An 8,174-nucleotide genomic window follows, 5' to 3' on the forward strand; every position below is an offset into this window, starting at 1 on the left:
TTTCATACCCCAAAATCAAACTATTATATCTTCCAGGAAGTTGAATCTATACATTGTGAATTGAAAATCTCATTCATTGTATTTACTTGAATTTGAACCAATCATAGGAAGTAGGGTGGAGGAACTGGGGTGCAGCATAGAAAATCAACTTCAATAAATGCCAACACAGAGGAATCAACTTCTTCAAATGCTTTGGGTAGCTGTATGAATCCAAAACAATTCATTTAGAATGTAATTTTGCATATGATTAATCTATCATCTGGTCTGATTGCTTCTGGTACATTTTTATAATTATAAATTGAATGGAGAATAAAGATAATTCAAATAATCTTATTGGCTAAAGCACAGGGCATTAATTCAGTTTATAATAGCAATAATGACCTCAGCCCAGGACATTTCTAGGCAATTAATGACTGGCTGGAGTTAATGGCCCGAGTTTCAGCCAAGGACCATCAACTCCTCCTAGCTGGTCATCAATCATCAGAAAATGCCCAATGTTCAGATCCATTCAGAGTTTGACTTCATCCCAAGTTTATAGTTTCAAATAAGTTTGTGCTTTACTCTTTTTCCTCAAATTCTATGTCACTTGTAAACTGGGTAAAAATAATTGACATTGTTTTTGAATAATAAATTAATTGATGGAACATAAGAACAACTAAATGACACATAGACATTATACATTAAATTGTATTGTAATGTTGAAAACAGAGTACAGACCCAAAACAAAGGGTATTGATTTCTCTAACTCTACAACTTTCTCAAAATCAGTCCTACTAAGGAAAACCTGGGTTATGAGCCCGGAACTTCATGTTCTTAGTTTATTTCTCCCAGAGAAAAAAATATCAGATTTAACCTGTAATGTACGCATTTCTGCTTTCTACCTATCAACCCATCCTGTTTGACTTTAAATTCTTTTCCAGAAGGAGTGTGAGACATAGCAGAGAGAAGCATGACTTAACATGCAAGCCCAAGCAATACCAAATGACAATATCATCAGTCATTTCAAGCTTCTCTAGAGTATTTTACCTATTTTTTATTCCCCTATCTCACAGGAGGCAGATGAAACAGATGAGCTAGATTACCAGCAGCATGGCACACATGAGCTCTTTGTGAGCTGTTCAAGCAGAGAGAGGGATTCGGCCAACCAGCCCCCATCTCTACGGGAGGCCACCAGGATGCTGCTCTCACCTCTCACCAGGAACCAGACACTACAGAAAGAGTAATGCAGTGTCTCATTGAGTTTGCCTCCCATCAGCTCCCCTCCCTTTTTTTCTTTCTGATTCCTTTGTTGTTTTAATCCATCATGAGAAAGCCAGAAGTCATGAAATGACAGTATGTAAAGTGACCTTTACAATCAGGGTCACTGGCCTGGAAGACATGGACTCAGAACACCTGTGGCTGTTAATAAACAAGAAGATGCTTTCATTCAGAGATCACACTTGTCCAAAGTCTATTCTATTCATTATCTATTTTTAAAAGGCAACCCTTTTAGAACTATGTATAATACATTCAAGTGGGCAATTCATTATCATTATTACTTACATTAACAACTAATGTCCCAAACAGGCCTCTTGCAGGCTGTGCAGTCATTGCCTGTAAAAGGAAACAGAATATCCCTCAGTAGCTGAACTAATATCTCCCAGAGGGGATTCCTCAACAGAAAATGGGAGATGTGTTGCCAAAGAATAAAGTCTGGTCATGAAAAATGATTGATGACGAGAATAGTCAAAACAATGTTAATAAATGACAAATAACAATACACTCTTATAAAGTAAAGAGAAACATTGTATTCCCATCTTTTCTTACTTCCTGGGAAGATGAGTATCTGTCATTAAAACCATTATTCCTGCTGTCAAAATGCAGACATGGAATAATTCAAAAACTGTCACAAAGAACTTTACATATGATGGTTTGATGTAGGATGGAGTCAGAAATAAAGAAATAAAAGTCCAGAAAATAGGATTCTCCCTATGCCTTAATCTACCTTCACCCAGAGGCCACATGCAGATATGAGACAATAGAGATACTGAGGATTGTTAAGCAGGAGTAGTGCAATATTAAAAGATGATCTGTCAAATTTTGCTAAGGTAGATTTGATATGCTGGACTAGCATTTTAATTTGCTCAATATCATACAAATCAATACTAAATTTGGAGGAAAACAAGTAAGATCTATAGAATACAAATAATTTTTGAATTTAAGAAAAAGGTAATAATTTTGTTTTACTGATTTACAGAAAGCAGCTGATGATCAATGTCAATTGTCCCAATTTAATTTCTTGAAGCAGACAAGTTGATATATATTCTATAGATAAAGATGTAACTAGACAATTGGTTTAGGACCAGATTTTCTCTGTTGGAATTCAGAAGGTTCAGGAATCTTCAACCCTGTTTTGCAGAGGTAGGAAATGAATTCATGTCTGTCTTAAGACAAATCCTATGTGCTTTCTGTCTCACTGTGGCTCACATGCTAAAATCTCCTCCTATGATTCCATACAATATGCTATTTCACCTAGAGGGATTTTACAAACCATTTAAATGCAAACAGGGAGAATTCACCATTACCCCACTATCATGGATTGTGTGTTTATGTACCCCGCTGTCAAATTCGTATGTTGAAGCCCTAACCCCCAACATAATGGTATTAGGAGGTGAGCCATTTGGGAGGTAACTAGGTCACGAGGGTGGAACCTCTATGATGGAATTAGTGTTCTTATGAAAAGGGAAATAAAGTTAGCTCAATCAATTTCTACTGTGTGAAGCTACAATGAAAAACTGACAGTCTACATCCCAGAAGTGGGCCCTCACCAGAACTGAGAATGCTGGCACCCTGATCTTGGACTTCCAGCCACCAAGTCTGTGAGAAATGCATTTCTGCTATTTATAAGTGACCCAGTTTATCGTACTTTGTTACAGTGTCCCGAACTAAGACACTAATTATCTATTTAACTTGTTTAACTATAAAACAAGACACGGTACATGCCCCCAAAAAGCTCTGATTTGCATCTAACTAGAGGTTAGAATTTGGAAAATCTTGTTATCTAAGGAAGGCTGCAGCTTCAATCAGAGGGTGAAAAAGAGGTGACATCAGTATCCATAATTTAAAGCATGTCTTAAAACAGCCCCCAAAGAACACTTAAATGTTGATAATGAAGATCAAGAGCTGCAAGTAGCATACAGTTGTATAGCCGTTATTCAAACTACACATGTAAGAAAAGACATGCGGTTAAACATTATTCCCAGTTGAGTCTAGGGGAAAAAGAACACGATAAAGGTAAATATATACCTTTCCGGTTACCAATTGGATGGTCTCTCTCCTCTTACCTCCTTGGAATAAAGGGTCCCTAAGATGTATTTAGCTTGTGAACTCCTATATTTAATTTCCATTTAGATTACACAGTGAACATTAATTACAGGTATACCTCCATTTTTTTGTACTTCATTTTATTGTGCTTCACAGACACTGTGGCAACCCTGAACTGAGCAAGTCTATCAGCCTCAATGTTTCCAATATCATGTGCACACTTGTGTCAAATTTTGGTAATTTTTGCAATATTTTAAGCTTTTAAAATTAATATTATATCTATTATGATGACCTGTGGTCAGTGATCTTTGATGTTACTATTATAATTGTTTTTGGGTATCATGAACCCCACCCATGTAAGGTGGCAAAAACAGTAGGCAAATATCGTGTGTGTTTTGACACCTCCACGAACTGGCTGTTACCATCTCTCTTTTTCTCTTTGCACCTTCCTATTCCCTAAGACACAATACTGAAATGAGACAAATTAAAATTTCTACAATGGCCTATAAGTATTCAGGTAAAAGGAAGAGTCACTGATCTCTCACTTTAAATCAAAAGTTAGAAATAATTAAGCTTAATGAGGAAGGCATATTGAAAGCCAAGATAGGCCAAAAGCTAGATATTTTTCACTAAACAGTTTGCCAAGTTGTGAATGTAAAGGAAAAGTTCTTGGAGGGAATTAAATGTGCTACTCCAGCGAACATACAAATGTTAAGAAAGCAAGACAGCTTTATTGCTGATATGAGAAAGTTTAGTTGTCTGGATAGAAGATCAAACTAGCTCCAACATCCCCTTAAGCCAAAACCTCATCCAGAGCAAGGCCCTAACCCTCTTCTATTCTGTGAAGGCTGAGAGAGGTGAGGAAGATGCAAAGGAGAAAAGCTTGAAGCTGGCAGAGGTTCATTCCTGAAGCTTAGGGACAGAAGCTATCTTTATCACATAAAAATGCGAGAGGGATCTGTCACTTCAGCTCTGGTTGCCTTGGCTCCACCTATCTCCTTGCTAGAGCCTGCTTTCCATCCTACCACCTCTCTGCTCTGTTCTTGTTGCTGAACTTCTTCCCCCAAAAAATCTGGCAGGAGTGACACTGCCTAAGCCCAAGTCAGCAGTGGGCTGGGGGACCCAGTAAGTATCCATGGGCTACCCTTCAAATGACAACATCTTGTTCTTTGGCTGATACGATGAGTGAACAGTTGATCAAAGAACTGCAGTTAGGGGTAGAAACTATCCCTTTTCCTCAAGTAGCTATTGCTAAAAGGCCATTTATTACTGGAGAAAACACTGACACTTCCAGTGACCTAATGTTGGCTCAGATACTACAGATGGAATTTGGCAAAGAATATGATGCACAATTTAGGCAAAAAGAAGATTCAATGGAGATAAAAAAGAAATTTCCATGTCCTTTGAAAATTATTGAAAAGTCCATCCTGATGAAGACAGTGATAGCTCTGAAGATGGGGCTGACTGCCAGGATACTCATGATGATCTCTACTGACTAGCAAAACCAGTTCCCACTCCCAAAAAGGGTTTTATTGGAAAAGGAAAGGGCATTACCACCAAACATCATGAAGTAGTATGTGGGAGAAAGAATCCAGCAAGAATGGAAAATTTTGCACCTGCATTTCAGGTAGAAGACAGAATGGATTTAAAACTACCAAACAAAGTTTTTGAGGCTTCAAAATAACATACCTACTCAGAAGAACATCAAAGTAAACCTTCCTCCACAAGAAAAGGAGCACTCTACCGAAGAAAATGCAGTTGATCCTGAGACATGTTTTTTTATGTATGAAAAGGTCAACTCCGGAATGTTTGAGACAATCACTGACTTTTAGTACAGGAGAGAAATCCATTGTCTTTCATGTATACAGAAAGAGCATGGAGGATGAATATAGTAAAGTCATACCTACACAATGTGCCAACATCGTATTTACAACAACCCTTAAAGAGTGGAAGAATCATGATCAATAAGTTAAAGATGATCTTAGGTATAAAGATCCCTTCAGTGAACTAAGTCCACATAAGATTATCCACATGTGGGCAGAAAGCAAAATCCACAATCTCACAAGAATGCAGAGAACTAGAATTCCTTGTCCAACAGTTATACAACTTGAGTACAAGAAATACATTTTAACTATGTCTTTTATTGGCCATGATTATGTTCCAGCCCCTAAATTAAAAGAAGTAAAGCTCAATAGTGAAGGAATGGAAGAAACCTACTAACAAACTCTTCATTTGATGCAGCAGTTATGTAATGAATGTACACTTTTTCATATCAACCTCAACAAGTATAACATACTTTGGCATGCTGGAAAGGTCTGGTTGTTTGACATCAGTCAGTCAGGAGAACCAACTTGTCTTAATGGATTGGAATCATTGTTCCATGACTATAAAATGTCTCACAGTTTTTCCAGAAAGGAGTAGTAAGGAAAGCCATTAATGAATGAGACCTCTTCAATGCTGTTTTAAACATCTCAGTAGATAATGAAGGGGATTTTTTTTTTAGCTAAGATAGAAGCTTTGGAGACAATGAATGAAGATCACATTCAGAAGAATGGAAAAAAAGCTGCTTCATGCCCTCCAGTATTTTATGGTAAATACCACCAATGCCCACTGCCTTCAATGTAAACACAGAGGTGATTGCCAGTTGCCAATAGCAAACAAAGTTATGGTTATACTTGCAGTACCAAAACCTGAGAGCTATACAGTGATGTTTCTCTGCTTTTCCCCCTCCTTGTAACACATGTGCCAAATGTGTGGAATTTTTAGCTCAGCATTGAGAAAATAAAATCTCACTATCTTTAAGAAAAAGTGCAAAGTGAAGGAGCAAGTGCTGATGTAGAAGCTATAGCAAATTATCCAGAAGATCTAATTAAGATAGTTGATGAATGTAGATACACTAAAAAACAGATTTTCCATGTAGATGAAATAGCTGTCTATTGGGGAAAAAATGCCATCTGGGACTTTCATAGTTACAGAAGTCAATGCCTGTCTTCAAAGCTTTAAAGGACAGACTGACTTTTTTATTAGAAGCTAAATGCAGCTAGTGACTTAAAGTCAATGGCAATTTACCATTTCTGAAGTACCAGGGCCTTTAAAAATTATACAAAAATTAATTCAAGATGGATTAGAGACTTAAATGTTAGACCTAAAACCACAAAAACCCTAGAAGAAAACCTAGGTAATACCATTCAGGATATAGGCATGGGTAAGGACTTCATGTCTAAAACACCAAAAGCAACGGCAACAAAAGTCAAAATTGACAAATGAGATCTAATTAAACTAAAGAGCTTCTGCACAGCAAAAGAAACTACCATCAGAGTGAACAGGCAACCTACAGAATGGGAGAAAATTTTTGCAATCTACTCATCTGACAAAGGGCTAATATCCAGAACCTATAAATAACTCAAACAAATTTACGAGAAAAAAACAAACAACCCCATCAAAACGTGGGCAAAGGATATGAACAGACACTTCTCAAAAGAAGACATGCATACAGCTAACAGATACATGAAAAAATGCTCATCATCACTCGCCATCAGAGAAATGCAAATCAAAACCTTGATATCTCGTTGATATCCACAACGAGATATCATCTCACATCAGTTAGAATGGCAATCATTAAAAAGTCAGGAAACAACAGGTGCTGGAGAGGGTGTGGAGAAATAGGAACACTTTTACACTGTTGATGGGACTGTAAACTAGTTCAACCCTTGTGGAAAACAGTGTGGCGATTCCTCAAGGATCTAACTAGAAATACCATTTGACCCAGCCATCCCATTCCTGGGTATATACCCAAAGGACTATAAGTGCACACGTATGTTTATTGCGGCACTATTCACGATAGCAAAGACTTGGAATCAACCCAAATGTCCATCAGTGACAGACTGGATTAAGAAAATGTGGCACATATACACCACTGAATACTATGCAGCCATAAAAAAGGATGAGTTTGTGTCCTTTGTAGGGACATGGATGCAGCTGGAAACCATCATTCTCAGCAAACTATCACAAGAACAGAAAACCAAACACCCGTATGTTCTCACTCATAGGTGGGAATTGAACAATGAGATCACTTGGACACAGGAAGGGGAAAATCACATACCGTGGCATATTGTGGGGAGGGGGAAGCGGGGAGGGATAGCATTAGGAGATATACCTAATATAAATGATAAGTTAATGGATGCAGCACACCAACATGGCACATGTATACATATGTAACAAACCTGCACGTTGTGCACATGTACCCTAGAACTTAAAGTATAATAATAATAATAAAAATACACTAAATCTACCCTGCCTGTGCTCTAGAAATGGAAAAACAAAGCCTAGATGACAGCACATCCTTTTACAGCAAGGTTAAATGAATATTCTAAGCCTATTGTTGAGACCTACTACTCAGAAAAAGACTTCTAGCCACCCACGAGCTCACTGGAGATGCACAAGGAGATTAATGTTGTCTTTATGTCTGCTAACAGAACATCCACTCTGCTTCCCATGGATCAAGGAGTCACTTCAACTTTCAAATGTATTATTTAAGAAGTATATTTTGTAAGGTAATTGCTGCCATGGAAAATTATTCCTTTGACAGATCTGGGCAAAATAAATTGAAAAACCTTTGGAAAGGATTCACCATTCTAGCTGCCATTAAGAACATTCATGGTTCATCAGAGGAGGTCAAAATATCAACTTTAAGAGGTGTTTGGAAGAAGTTAACTCCAATTCTCATGAATGAGTCCAAGGGGCTCAAGACTTCAGTGGAGGAAGTAACTGGAGATGTTGAAATAGCAAGAGAACTAGAATCAGAAGTAGAGCCTGAAGATGTGACTGAATTGTTACAATACTATGATAAAACTTGAAGGGATAAGGAGTTT

At 37.5% G+C, this 8,174-nt stretch overlaps 1 pseudogene; it reads left to right on the forward strand.

Annotated features, from left to right (window-relative positions):
* Positions 1-3,644: 3,644 nt before the first annotated feature.
* Positions 3,645-5,724, forward strand: LOC103214584 (serine/threonine-protein kinase RIO3 pseudogene; annotated as a pseudogene).
* Positions 5,725-8,174: the final 2,450 nt, after the last annotated feature.

The sequence above is a fragment of the Chlorocebus sabaeus genome, chromosome 3 (assembly GCF_047675955.1).
Source record: "Chlorocebus sabaeus isolate Y175 chromosome 3, mChlSab1.0.hap1, whole genome shotgun sequence".
NCBI lineage: Eukaryota > Metazoa > Chordata > Mammalia > Primates > Cercopithecidae > Chlorocebus > Chlorocebus sabaeus.